We start from the raw sequence: 15146 nt of genomic DNA on the forward strand, positions 1-15146 counted from the left end.
CACAAGCCCTGAAAAGTGAAGCCAAAACGTCTCGATCGCCCCCCGGTGACTGGTCCTAGTATAGGTCATAAGTCCCGCCTCCCCGTGTTATTCAACGGGACGTGAGACCAACTAAACAATTAAATTACACTTCAAATATCTTTTTTTCCAAAGGTGGTTTCTTTCATTTGCTGTCGTTTTTATCATGCTGATGTAAGTTCAAGTGTCTGTTTCAAAAATAAGTTTTTTTTTTTTAGTTAGTTACGTGATGCGGTGGTGTAACGTCATGATTGACAGCTGTGATTGACAGGTTCTCTGAGCGAAGTAGTCACTGAAGCACCAACGGACATTTTTTTCGGGATCTTCGGAGGACTGAGGAGATTGTATTTACTTTATTTTAACAAGCCTCTTGTACTGCAATCAATTTTTAAAAAAGTGTGCAGGAGCGCTGATTTCGCGGCTTTACTTCCTGCTCACTACTGCGCAGGTCTGGTCCCGAGATCGCTACTGCGCAGACTCAAGTTCCAATATGTCAGCGCCATATCGGGACGCTGGCACTGTCTATGGACGCTGGTGGCTTCAGTTCTCATCAATGGAAGAGAGCGAAGGGGCGTCGTCCATCTTTTTTTTACAGTCTATGCTTCACACACACACACACACACACACACACACACACAGATTTTAATTCCTGAAGAAATGGGATAACTTCACAGGTGAGAATGTGTTGGTTTGTGTTTTTATATGTATAAACTCAATATTATATGTTTTAAAACTATGGTAATGTTTAAATGTTGTTTTATCTCTAACACCTTTTTCTTGTTGTATTTTATATAGCAAAAAAATATGTGGAAGTCTATTGCACAGAAATCCTGTATATTCATAAATGCATGTAACTAAGGTTGCAAGACGCATCAACTTGCTCTCGAATGTTAACGGACTCACCGGCTTTGACCGTTCCAGAACTCATGTGAGTGACAGGTTGTCCTGCCATTGACGGAATTTTCTGTCATTTATGACCATGTTTATGACACAACGCTTCCCCGGGAATTTTCCACTAATCCATGTTTTCCCTATTATACCGTAGCGGGGCGCTATTACGCATCTTCTGAAAGAGTACAGCATTTCTGGTTCAAAACACAGGCGAAGAAGAAGCAGAATCGAGTGATGGCACTATGGCAGCATTGCTTACGCTCATGAAAGCTTTCCTGATCATCAAAATTCAACGTTACCGAATGAAATGTCAAACCCAGGGAGAGGTATTGTAGGACTGTAAAACGTTCTACTCCATCTAGGTTTTGATTATCTGAATCCGATCCAGACGTATCCTTTGACACAAACACGATTTTCTCAGCTTTTTGTTCAAAATATAGACTTTTTACCTTACCTTACTTTTACCTACTTACCTACATTCAAGTGTTGATGAAATACTACTGCATGAACTAGAATAAATGTTTTTGTTTGTTTTGTTTAAAAGCAGATGCTCTCTTTTGATGTATTGTTTGTTCAGAGATTCATACAACAAAAGAGTCTGGGGTCATGAGAATTTTGTGAAAATGATCAAAAATGCAGGTGCTGGCTTATGATGAAGGCACATAAAAAAAAAAAAATTAATAATAATGATGTGCACGGATAAATAATTTTTAAGTACTGCGATATTCCATTAAAAAATAAGAAGAATTGTCAATTTTGATTTCATGGTGACTTAAAAAAAAGTCCTGTATACAGTCCAGTCTTCTTCTTTTTTCTTTTTTTTTTTGACAAAATCCAGAAAAGTTTACACATGTCCTGCCTTAAAAGATGTCCAGTAGTGTCCCCCACCCTTGCAAGTCAGACACTCAAAACTGTGTTCCACACCATCCACCTTCCCACCTTTACAAACAACGCGAGCATGTCCACCCCATCGCCAGCTTAACCTGACACGCGTCTGTGCTGTGTTTTTTTCCCTACCTGCTTTTTCTGGTTTGGTTTGGTTTTGTTTTGTTTTAATCAGATGGAGGGTCTCTACTGACGATGTCACGTCTGGGTTCACACACATGCACGCTCAGAAGGACAGTGGGCTGTCCGGTGTAGCATCATTAGCTCAGCGGAGACGTGGCGGCTCTGACACATGTCGAGCGGCGTGCAGCCAACCCACGGACGAGCACGAGTCGCTCCTGCATAATTTGAAGGTAACGCCGCATTTCTGTGCAGGCATGCTGTCAGTGGTCCACGGAGAACAGGGGACACTGGGGTGTGGGGGGGGGGGGGGTAGGCAAGGAGAGACAGGGAAGAAATGTATCCAGAGAGCTGTAGTGGTCTTCCTTATTTTTGCTTCTCCTTCTGGATAAAAACCTGTGCGCTGCTTCTTCTAACACGGCTTGAACATAGTTCACAATCTGACAAGTCAGAGTTTCGAATGTCAACCACAGCTGATTCTTTTCTTTCTTCCCTTATTTTTTATAAACTGACATTGTTTTCAAATATGCTACTTTTTTAAATGCCACTCTATGAGAAATCCTAAAGTTGGGGTTAATGGGAACCATGAAAGCCTATAATGCCATGTTAATAAAAAGCTAACCATTAGCATTCCCAATCATCTTTACAGCGCTTGCTCGGTAAGCGATTTGAAGTCATCCATCTTTTGCTCAGTTCTGCTGCCAGGTTGTTGTCACCTGAGCTAAAAAAAATGACATCATGACAGTGTTGATTGGCTGATGCCACCACAAAAGAATACGCACAGTTCCAAGTGCTTCTCTAGCAGCTATCCTGAGTTATGACATTAAAGGCTCTCCAAAAAAACAAACGTCTATTTCACACTGTTATGAGCTCTCTGAAAATAAATGGAACACTGGTAAAACATTAATGATATGAGGGTTTTTCAAACAAGGGCCGGAAGAGAGTTCTCAGGGTTCCGTGGAAAGTTTGTAGTTACTTGGGCTATTTTTCTCTGCCAACTAAATAGTGAAGAATAAAAAAATAAAAAATCAGAATTAACTGAATGAATGACTCAATGTCTCACTCATAAAAACAGCCAATTGTTTAATTCCTGGAAGATCAGTTGCTGAATTCGGAACTGCATAAATTAGTGATTTACTGACTCTCACTTGTTTTGTTTTTTTAATGACTCAATGTTTTGAATGAATGGAATGAATATCTGATGACTCATAGAAAATGTCACTTGTTGCCACCTACTGGTAGTCTGGGTTTCCCCATGCTGCCTTGCGCGCAGCGCGATTTTATTCACGCTACTAGGCAGCCTGGACACCATGGACCAGATTTTCCCCTCAAAAAGGGAACCAATCACAGAACGGGGAGGGAGCAGCAAGACGATGACGACGTCTATGCGACACACCGAAGCAGTTTGTTTATATATATGGATCCAACATGGCAGCAGACGCGAAGTTACCTTTCGATGCAGCCTTAGATAGTGTTATAAGTAGTTTAGAACGCAAGAGTATTTCGTCTTCTTCCTCGTCGAATTTTTGTCGCTCTACACACGTCATAATTGGTATAATTGAAACGATTGGCTATGAGCTACGTACAGGCGCATTTGATAGACATCCGTAGCGCCCAATAAACGGCTCTGGGCATTCGTAAACCACGCCTCAAATACGAGAAAATGAACATGTGGTTCCCAGACCACGTCTCAATGAGAAGAGGTCTGATGTTAGCCAGGCTAACCTACTAGTGTAAAATGCAGAATGAGTCACTGTAAAATACCCACCATTATATCAACACTGTTGGACCAAACATCAGCACTTTTAGAACAGCAACATTTTATACTATATTTGGTGTATATTTTAATTAAAAGTAGGTGTAGAAAAAAATTACGGAGGGACATGATTTTGTTAATCGAGAATTGATTAAATCGTTGTGGTTTGCTATTGCTGTGATCTCATGTGAGTGACAGGTTGTACAACATTTTTCATCAGAATACATGTGAAATTATGAATGGCCATCAATGGGGAAAGATGTTTTTTTGCTGACAGCGCTTACGAAAAATAAGTATCCTTCATTCTTCATTCATAAGTTTACTGACTGGAAAGTTCATTTTATTCATTATACTTAAGTAAAATTCAAGTGTATTTTTAAGTATACTTTATGTAGTAAGTATACTAATATCTATGTACTAGTAGTATACTTCTAAGTGCACTGTTTTAATACTACTTGGGACTAACTTGGTCCACTTTTTAGTGTGTAAAAGTAAACTTTTAAGTATACTTTAAATATAACAGTAGTAAACTGAGTACACAACTAGTTTCAAACTAAGTTTTTCGTTTGTACTGCAACTAAACTACATGTGAACTTAAAGGTATACTGATAGTTTACTAGTCAAATACTTATAGGACTTTTTTTTAAAGTATACACTCAGTAAACTACTTGTTTTATACTGCAAGTATACTTGTGAGTTTTCTTTAAGTGAACATCTTATTTTTAGTTTAAAAGAAGAATACTAATAATAGCACACTTGAATAAACTTATTTTTCATAAGGGAGGTTTAGTTACGATATCTACCAGAAGAGGCTAACAGAGCGAAGCTAACCAACAAAACCTTGACCCCCTGGTGGAAGCTCAGTGAGAATTGAGACAGAAAAGCAACCACTCCGGTGCACGATTGGGACCCATCATGAGTGATCCATAATTCTATTACCGACAATCAAACTCAATTGTACTTGAGTCATGTCTTCGCAAGAAACCAGAGTCCTGCTTTTACGAACAGTACATTACCTTTCAAGTTGCATCTATGCACAATCGATCAAAGGTCAAAGATACTATTCCTGTTTTCCAGCTCAGTGCTAATATATGCAGCTGTACTGCTCTGTAGGTATTTCACAGGCCTCATCCATCAGTCCATCCATGCATTATGCATATCAGAGGTCATATTGGCGGCTGCCTCCCCTGCAGAGGCGTTAATCCTTATCTTAGCTGTAATAACAAGATTAGGCAGGCCGAGGGGCTTATTGGGGCAGCTGGGGGTCCTGCTCTGACCGCAGTGGGGTTGACAAGGCCGAACCGATGGGGAAATCCTGCATATTGGGCCAACGGAGCTCATTGATTACTTTAACTTACTAAATTGGCCCGGGGTTGTGTTTGACGCAGTGTATGGAGTCCATCTGTTAAACGGTAGTTAGCTTCACAGGGAATGGGCTAATGTCACGCTAGTGGTGCTGAGTGGAATTTACTTGGACAAGCTGGGATAGAAGTGATGCTTTAGGCAGCTCACATCAGCTCGGTATAGTCATAAAGGTTTATGGTGCCTAAGATAATTCTCCTCCGTGGATGTTCAATGTCGCCAGCTATGTTTTTCAGTATCCTATTAATTTGAACTCCATTATATGGGCAAAAGAATGTGGACAATCGAAGACTACACCCGTGTGTGCTTGTTGAACGTTTCATTTTAAAATCATGGGAATCAATTTCTCTTTGCTGCGATAACAGCTTTAAGGGAAGGATTTGCACAAAATTTTGGACCATGGCTGAGAGTATTTTCTCTCGTTAAAAACACAAAGAAGCATCAGTAAATATTAAACCAAGTGGCATTTATTTTAAAGAATTATAGCACATTCAACCCTACTCCACACATTTTGATAGTACATGATAAAAAAGTATTCCACTTATTTTCATTTGGGAAAAAAATTTTGACCCCACCCAAAAAAATATTTTCGTTCTAAGGCAACGTTGCGCAACAATGGTAAAGAATCATAGAGAAAATTATTAATTCACATATCATAAGATAATGCTTAGAGAGCAATACAAAATTACAAATCTTATTTAGCTATATGTAGAGCTTATATTGTGCACTAATACATGTGATAGTATGTGATAATGTTTGTCACATTGTTAGCAGACATCCTTGGAAAGTACACCTTATTGCACAATTCCTTGGAACATGCATAATAATAATAATAAAAAAAAAACTTTATAAAACCTGACAAAAGGCATCTCTACACCTTCTTACTCACACCTATTTTTATGTACTGTACATTTCATGTAATTTTAAATAAGATTACTAAAGCAAATAATCTTACCTTCTTCTCACACCATCTGCTCCTGTGACCATGTTTTAGAAAAGAAAGTCCTGCTTTCAAATGGTCCTTGATAGTGGACTGTTCTTTGATACTTTTTTGACCATTGTAATTGGTTGCAATCATTTAAAGAAACATTTACTGAACACAAGGCTTAAGAAAACTTTCCGATGCCTTAGGGCAACGCTGTGCTTTAGAGGGTTAAATCAAAACAGTTCATAAAAAGAAGCTTTTTTTAATGAAGTCATATTCCCATATGCGAGTAGGCTTTTGTGAAGCAAAAACGTGAAGTGCATAAACGAAGTCCGATACATGACACATACCTGTTCTTTTTAGTGAATCACAAACATTGAGCGACCAATGAAGTGTGATTCCTGAGCGAAAGAGGCTTATGAGCTGGTTCTTTCTAGTGAATTGCAAACCTTGATTGCTGATGCCACTTGTTTTGATATGTGTATCTAATGCAACGTGACATAAGTGTATTTTTGTATGCATATGAACCTTTTTTTAATTTCTGGCTAAGGAATCGCCCTCTTCCCCCTCCACAGAGTCATCCATGTGCTGTGCTTTGAGAGTTCTTCCTGGCGTTCCCCATTAGGCCTTCATGAACGGAGCATCGCTCAGTGCCATGATGGCCTTATTCACACTCAGGTATGCCCGACATGTACTTGAGATTCATAAACATTTTCACCGTTAGCAATTTTTATTCCTCAAAAGCACACGTCCCATAACTGTCACAGACAGATGCTTGCTTGGAATGATGTATGAATGCTCTGGATGACATGGCTGGCTGCTTTGAGCGGCAATGTTTAGAGTCTATTAATTTTACAGTGCTGTTTGGAATTATCCATCTGTTTAAAGGTTAACTGCCTTCTTGCTTGTGAAGAGTACATTTCTCACACACACTCAAGCTTAACACACGTAAGAACATTACCATCATCGCAAGTTTTACCGCAGTACACCGTGCACGTCAAGCAGCAAAGCCCATTAAAGGTGTATCGGGCCTGCGCGTCTCTCTCCGCTGCTTTAACAGGCCTGCTCGGGTGTATACTTCTGTATGAGATGTATTATCTGGCAAACAATCCACTTAATGCCCAAAGTGAAGTGAAGAGGCGTTTTTACAAGTCTGTAGATGAGCCTCGCTTTCATGGACGCTGTCCGTACTCTGATTTAGCACGCTAGCCTGCCACTTGACTGTCAGTCGGCCAGAGTAATCTCTCCCCGTCAGCTGCCAGCCAGGGTGAAGTTCATCTTTGCAATAACGTTAAATGCACTGGCGCTTCATCCTTCATGAATATGAATGGCTATATAAATAGGAAAGTTGAAGAGCAGATAGATCGGGTGGCTGTCACTTCAAACTTCCTAATCATCTCCGCTAAAAGCATGCCTTGCCAAGCTACACGAGTCAGTGGGACTTGACACAAACCTTGGGAAGTAGCGTTGTTTTGGTTTGTTTTTTTATCACGCAACCTATCAAATGTATCTCCCTCGTGAGATTCTCATGGGACAGACGTATCAGCTGCAACACGCTATGGCGGCCGATTACAAGACGTGTCTTATCTTTGATTTTTTCAGCATGTGGTCTCCTGAGGGTTTGCACCTACTGTGAAGCACATAACGATTCCTAATTCATTGTAACTCAAAATAATAATTGTTGAAGCTTATTGTGTGTAGAAAAATGAGGAGCAATGCATATAAATAATTATTCAGGCACATCAGCAGAGTTAGCTAGTATGTCATCTTTAAAGGAACAATTCACCCAAATATGATAATTCTGTCATCATTTATTCACCCTCATGTCGTTCCAAACCTGTATGACTTTCTGTGGAACCCAAAAAGTGCTATTTTTATCTAATTGCATCAAGCCAAATCATAGTTTTGTGTGTGAATCAAATTTAAAGTCAAAGTTACAGTAAGTCTGTAGGCAGTAGGCATTTACTACAGTAAATCTTTTGAGTCAGTGAGTTGTACTCGATTCATTAACAAATCATTCAGACAGTTTTTTTGTGAACTCAGTCAACTGATTTATTGGAAAGACTCATTTGAGAGCCAGTGTGGACGTCAAGATTTTCAGGTTATAATAAATTTCATCAAACAAAGCATCTGTATGGCTTCAGAAGACTTGGTTGGAATACAATACACGAGTCATATTGATCACTTTTATATCGATCGCATGAGTCATACTGACGGTGCTATTTATTATATTCTAACCCTTATCTCCATAGTGAAATCTTAGTTGGCCAGACAGTGATTCACAGTTTATGAATCGTTAAAATATTGTGACACCATGAGCGCAGACTTTGTAGTGTACACCATGAGTTTTTAAAAGCTTCGCTATTAACGAATAGCCCTCAAAACTGGCTGTTGAAATAGTATTCTTACTTGAAAGCAGTTTTAGATACGTCACGGCTTAGCAAGCGGATGGTGTTTTTGTGACCTTTTTGAAGATGTTTGAAACCTCAGTCCATGTTCATTTTTCAAAAAGGACAATAACTGTAACGATAAAGATAAGATATAGATATAAATAAACATTCTAAATTGAGTCCACACCACAACTATAATGACAATGGCACAGAGGAACAGTATCGTTGGAATCGCTTTTAAAGTGATTATTTTTCAAGACGATGAATGTCTCTCACTTCCGCTAAAATGGATCACGGATTTTTATGACATCACCGCAGACTTCAGCTTCTCATCACATCTTCTGTCCAATCAAATGCTCTCTTGAATCTAAAGCTTCCCGCTCCCTATGCTATAATTACTACCCGGCCAAAGCGACCGTTGACACGTCACGGAGCAATATGGGTTGGAGATGTGTGTTCGGTTGCTCAAACGCTCGAGTTTTAATCCGTTTTCCAACTGTACATTGGTTAAGAATGAAATGGCTAGAATTTATTCACACCTCTACTGTTAAATCCAACGTATCATCAGCGCTTGGATTCGCTTCCATGGTGTCAGGTACGACTTGCAGTCTGTGAGGTAAACTAAACGCTATTGGCTATTTGAAAAGGGGGAGGAGCCATTCAATATGTTCCTGCTTCCGTGGAAATGACGTCAACGCATCATACAAAGCTGTGCGTTCCAAGGCACTTCAGTGGGCCTTTAAAGCAGATCATTACAGAACTGCAGCACGTGCTTATAATAAACAGAACGTTATCGTGCATTGGCGTGGTTGCTAATATAGTTATTAATTATCGTTCTTGGTGTGACCGGGCCTTAAATGATGACAGAATGTTCATTTTTGAGGCCTCTTTCATAGCACCTCTTTGTGGTCTGCTACTGTTTCTATTGACACTCTTTGAAAAACAACAACCACAAGGCAAGTTGTCAATCATGCACTCTCGTCGCTCTCTGGAGTTTGGAGAGGTAGATCTAGCTCTATCTGAAAGCTGTCTCAGACACCACGGTCTCTACTCCGGGGCTGACACGTCCCAATGCTGTTCCCTGTCACCTCACACACGTACACACACACACACCAACCAGAACATGTGACACTGAGTGCGACTTCTTCCACACACACACACTGAGTTAATTCCCACCTGCGTATGTTTCTTCTTCCACATCCGGCTGGTGTTAACCAAACCCATGGATTGTGGAGAAAGCAGAAAGGGAGATGACAAAATAAAAAAAGAAAGGGAAAATTGAGCTTCAGCACATGCCAAAGCTGGGGCTGCCAGTCAGTGACACGTATTTTGACAATCATAGGCTGTCATCACTCTGTGATCAGAGCTGCCAGTGGTGAGACAGTTGGGAGATGAGCCGAGGACTGGCAATCCTCACCTTCCTCCCCATACAGCACTGCCGGGAGAGTCACTTTTGTTATTTATACACACACTGCTGTGTTGGAAGGCAGCAAATCAAACATGTCAGAAGAGCCATGTGCCACCCAGAGTGAGTGTTACAGACGTACCGAGGCGCAGGGAGTTTAGAGGAGTGTTTTGTTCCTACAGATGTCAATGAATTTCTGAATTGTATGCTACACGTGTTTCTGTTTGAGCAAGTTTTGCAATGTATTTTAAATGTGTGTAGCACATTTTTAATTTTGCCCCTCAAAGAACTGTAAAACTCTCTCAAGTAAACTGCAAAACTCTCCCACACAGAAATAAATAGCAATAAATTCATTTAAAAAAAAAGTATGGTACATGAAATTGCCACACTGAATGAATATCATGTTTAGAGGATAATTCAGTGGCTAAGTTGGAGAAATGGCAATATTGTGAAATATTATAATATAAAAACTATTTTATTAATATTTTATATTCAAAAGTTTGGGGTCGGTAAGACTTTAAAAGACTTTGAAAGAAGTCTCTGATGCTCACCAGGGCTGCATTTATTTGATAAAAAATGCAGTAAAACAGTAATATTGTGAAATGTTTTAATTTAAAAGAACTGTTTCTGTTTAATGTATTTTAGAATGTGATTTATTCATGTGAAGGCAAAGTCTTCAGTGTCACACAATCCTCCAGAAATCATTCTAATATGTTGTTTTGCAGCTCAAGAAACATTAATGTTGCTTAATATTTTTGTAGAAAGCATGATCCATTTTTTCTCAGAATTCTTTGATGGATAGAAAGTTCAAAGGAGCAGCATATAAATAATAAAATAATGTATGTACATATATTAATTGATTAGTTATACTGTGTATTAATAGATTTAAATACATTTTATAAAAATTGCTGTCACTTTTGTTTAATGTGTCACTTTTGATCAATTCAATGCATCCTTGCTGATTAAAAAAAGTAAAATTTTTAAGTTAATAAAAAAAAATCTCACTGGCTTTTTCTTATCTTTTAAATTAAGTTTAGTATTTTTGCTGAAAAGAAACATTGAGTCATTAAACATTTGCTTGGTTTTGTCTAAAATTCACTTAAATTGTAGTTCATTAGACATGATGTTATGTGCCTCAGAAACCTGTCTGCATCCGGTTTCTGTAAGACAGTCTTTTTTTCTTTTCTTTTTTTTAGCTAGGCAAGGCAGCTGCATTTGAACTCTCTCTAATCATAATTGTCTTATGCAGAGCAAAGATGCTGCAGGAGAACTCAGACCAGGTGATGATCACATGACCTCGCCCTCATTGGTATCCCGATCTGTCTATAAATCATTCAAAGCATCATTCAAACCATCAAGATTTACAATCCAAATTTACCACAGCTGGCTGTACCAAGGGCTTAGTAAAATCAGAAAATGATGTCTTATGTGGACCACATGTCATGACTGTAGATGAGTTGCAAAGGTTGTTCTGTTACACCGTTGTTGCTTAAACATGTTAGCAAGTTGCTATTGCTGGGAATTAGCATTAGCCAAAGTGCTGGAAATATGAGTTTGTGTCATGAATTTTAACCAAGGTGGGAGAAGATTCCTGTGTTGTTAACCCCAGCAGTGACAGGGTTAATTTGAACAGTCTGCCCATGAAGCTGCGGGGCAGGGGAGCAGCTTTTTGATCTGTGTGATGGACAGACATCCAACGGCACCAGGGCACAGCATGTAACGAGAGAGAGAGATAGAGAGGGAGAAAGACGTACAGCATGGCATCTTGTCCATCTTCTGATGTTCCAGCGCTCTGTCTGCCGAGTGTTGTGTGAGATTGTCGGCGTGTGATTTTTCTCTCTGGAGAGCAGGTGGAAGGGAAGGGGGGATGCTGCACCAGCTCGTTCTGTGCAGCCATGTGAACAGAGCCCTATCCCAAAATGAGCCTAAAGTGGTCATTACATTACACAGAGACCGGCAGTAAAGCAGTGGGAATGAAACAAGCCAAATCTAATGTAGTGCTGCATACACTAGAGGCTTGCTAAAAGGACTCTTCATTTTATAAATAGTTTTTAGGGCTAAAAATGAATCGTTTGGTTGTAGACGCACACCTCTCCGGCGTCTCGTGCTCAGAAAATAAATTCAGGGGTTATTAGAATATGCAATGAGAATATTGCTAACAAATTGCTCTTACAGTTTGCTTTTGGTAATCAAAAGGTGCGTCCCAATTCGCATACTTATGCACTAATCTATGCCATTTTATAATATAAATATTGAGAGAAGTGTGATCATGCTGAAAAGTCCAACAAGAAGAAGTGCACTTGAGATATCTGGATGATGCACTTACGATGTTTTACCGATTAAAAACAAAGTGTGAAATGTTGGACACTTCATGCATTTGACACATGCAGCTTTCCTTGGGGGCAGGGGCTATTACACTGCAAAAATGTATGTTCTTTCTCAGTATTTTCTAAACATTCTTAAATCAAGGTTCATTTACTTGAGCGGAAAATAATTTATGATTTTTTTTATTTTTTTTATTTTTCTGAAAAACTGATCAAAATGAAGTGATTTTATGCTTAAAACATTAACATTTCATGCTTAAAAATGTGTCAATAAAAAAATAAAAAAACTTAAAGGGAAAACAAATTTCTTACCACAATGGCAGACATTTTTTCTTGTTTTAAGCATAAAGTCAGAAAACAAGACTTGTTATCTTATGTAATTTTGCATCTCAAGTATAATTGTATCTTGATTTAAGAATGTTTAGATATTTTTACTGGATAACAAGACAACAATACTGAGGAATAAAGTATATATATATATTAATTTATTTGTTTATTTATTTTTCAGTGTAGACATGCTGTATGTCAAAATAACCATCTAAAATTCATATACTGAACGGTTGAGTAAATAGTGCATAGGAAAAGTGCATAATGTATTCCATGTTATTTGGGACAAGTTCCCTGCGGAATACTATAGGTGCCACAGTTAGCCATCACTGCCAATCGAAAATTAACCACAAAATGACGGAACAGTTCTTCCTCAGTAGTGGTGTCTGAGATAGTGTAATTGCCCTTTTTTCAAATAAGGATTTGCCTCATTAGTGTTAATGAAGTGTGTTCTTTAGAATCTTTTGGGATCTTTTTGTCATTTTGTCACTTTGGATGAAAGCATCTGCATATAAATTAATGATTATAAATTCTTTAGGTCTGCAAGTGTGTAGTGTGAATCCTGTATTTACTGCATTTGGTCCTTTGACTCAAAAATGATTTACTTGAGATGTTAAACAAGTACATTTAGACTTGAAAAGAACAGTTTGTCTCAGTTTTATGCCATTTTATTATTTTTCATTAACTCCCATGGCCTCTAGTAAAGTGGCCATCGGTTGCACGCCTTAGTGAATGCAGTAGGTCATTCAGGTCATTTTTCAACTAATGTTTGATGAATACTGTGTATTCAGACTGATTTTCACATACACTTGTAACGTGTGAGCAGGGATGAAGCAGACAGCGAGAATCCAGATGCAAGCACAAGTTTATTAGAGAAACACAAATGCAGAATAATTCCAGAACAAGAGTATAAATCCACACAGAGAAGGCAGGAGAGCAACAACAGGAACACACATACATGATCAGCGACCGACAAACAACAACTGAGGATTAAATAGACAGGTTAACAAGGGACTGATGAGGGACAAGTGTCAGTGATTAGAAGTCATGAGAACTAATGAGGGTAACTATGGTGACAAATAAGGCAGGCAAGACAACAAGGGAAACAGGAACCAAACACAGGAAGGAAGCACTGAAACAATGGGAACTAAGAATACATCTCAACATAAAAGTCCTCACAAGACTCACAACCAGGATCGTTATGTATACCTCTATACCTGCAAACTGTATAGGGTTTCATTTTTCAGTTTCATTTGTTTTCTTACAGAAACATGTGGAGAAACAGGAAGGCAGACAAGAGAGATGTGAGAAGGAAATTGGGACATGACTTGCAGAGGTCCAGAATCTTTCTCAGGTCCCCTTGAGCCAGCAGCTAATACACATAACCACTCTCTCCAACAGCTTTTAAGTTTTAAGAGGTCAGTCTGTGGTGTTGAGATCCTATATTGCTCACATACAGTCTCTTTGTGTTATATGAATTAGCCAGTCAGAGTTCACCAAACTTCCATGTTTGTCATCATTTACTCGCAGTTCAAACGTGTGACTTTTTAAATTCTTGGAACACAAAAGATGTTGTTGTTTGGACTGCAATGGCTTTTATTGAATGGATAAAAAAACGGAGACATTTTGCTAAATATCTTTTGTGTTCCCCAGAATTTTTTTTATGGGATTTTGTAATTTTTGGGTGAACGACTTCTTTAATGGAAGTAAACAGAACGCAAAGTGTGATGGCGGCTTTAAAGGTGATCCCATATTGATTTTATTGATAACACTTTACAATAAGGTTTCATTTGTTAACATTAGTTAACTACTTTAGTTTACATGAAGAATGAACAATTCTTCTACAGCATTTATTAATCTTAGTTAATGCAAAATTTCAACATCTATATACAAATGTTGTACATTACTTAACGAACTGTGAACTAACATGAACCAGGGTTCCCACACCTTGGTTAACTTCAAATTCAAGGACCTTTCAAGGATTTTCCAGGTCCAATACCCTTAAATTCAAGGACTTAATGTGGGGATACATTTCAAGTGAGAGCAAGGTTACATCGTGTTATCTTGTAAGATACATTGTTACAGTTTTGCGTGCGTGAACATCATGGCAACATACAACACAAAGTACCTCACGCGGGAAACACCTAACGTACCGGTAATGCGTAAATACCCGTAACTAACGTAAATAAAGCAAGCTAGCATAGGCCACGAAGTGTTGGCGAAATAACATTAGCAAACCGGAGGGAATATGGATTTTTTGCCAGAAAACTTATTGCACAAAATAAATTCAAGCACTTTCAAGGGCCTATATCTATGCGTGTTTATTTTCAAGAACTTTCCAGGGCCTTGACTTTTTTTTTTAGATTCACAAACTTTCAAGGACCCGTGGAAACCCTTATGAACAAACAATGAACAGCTGGATTTTTATTAAAGGTGAACTAAGTAACTTTTTTTACCTTAACTGAACAGCTTCGGAGTCATTGGAATGGTTATATTACTTATTTCGGATTGAATGGTGGTCGTTTCGCACCCCCCTGGTGCCCGTGAGCGGAAAATCCGCACTTGCAACTTTGAGCCGGCGGGCCGCCGGCCGCCGCGTCAGGAAGTATCGCGTGATATCAGGTCTCGCGATGTAAACAATTGCTTTACGGCCAAAAGAAATCTGCTAAAATGCTGTCATTATTGCGCTCCCTCACGCTGTTCGAACCCGAATGAAGACGTTTTAAAGAACGTCCCGTCTGCT

At 38.9% G+C, this 15146-nt stretch overlaps 1 long non-coding RNA gene across 1 annotated transcript; it reads left to right on the forward strand.

Moving 5' to 3' along the window:
* Nucleotides 1–1534: 1534 nt before the first annotated feature.
* LOC309510810 lies at nt 1535–13815 on the forward strand. The gene is made up of 3 exons (XR_014210441.1): nt 1535–2147; nt 6533–6635; nt 13671–13815. It is a non-coding gene; the product is annotated as an uncharacterized lncRNA (long non-coding RNA).
* The last annotated feature ends 1331 nt before the right edge of the window (nt 13816–15146 follow it).

Source organism: Leuciscus leuciscus (assembly GCF_965113295.1).
Source record: "Leuciscus leuciscus genome assembly, chromosome: 12".
Taxonomy (NCBI): domain Eukaryota; kingdom Metazoa; phylum Chordata; class Actinopteri; order Cypriniformes; family Leuciscidae; genus Leuciscus; species Leuciscus leuciscus.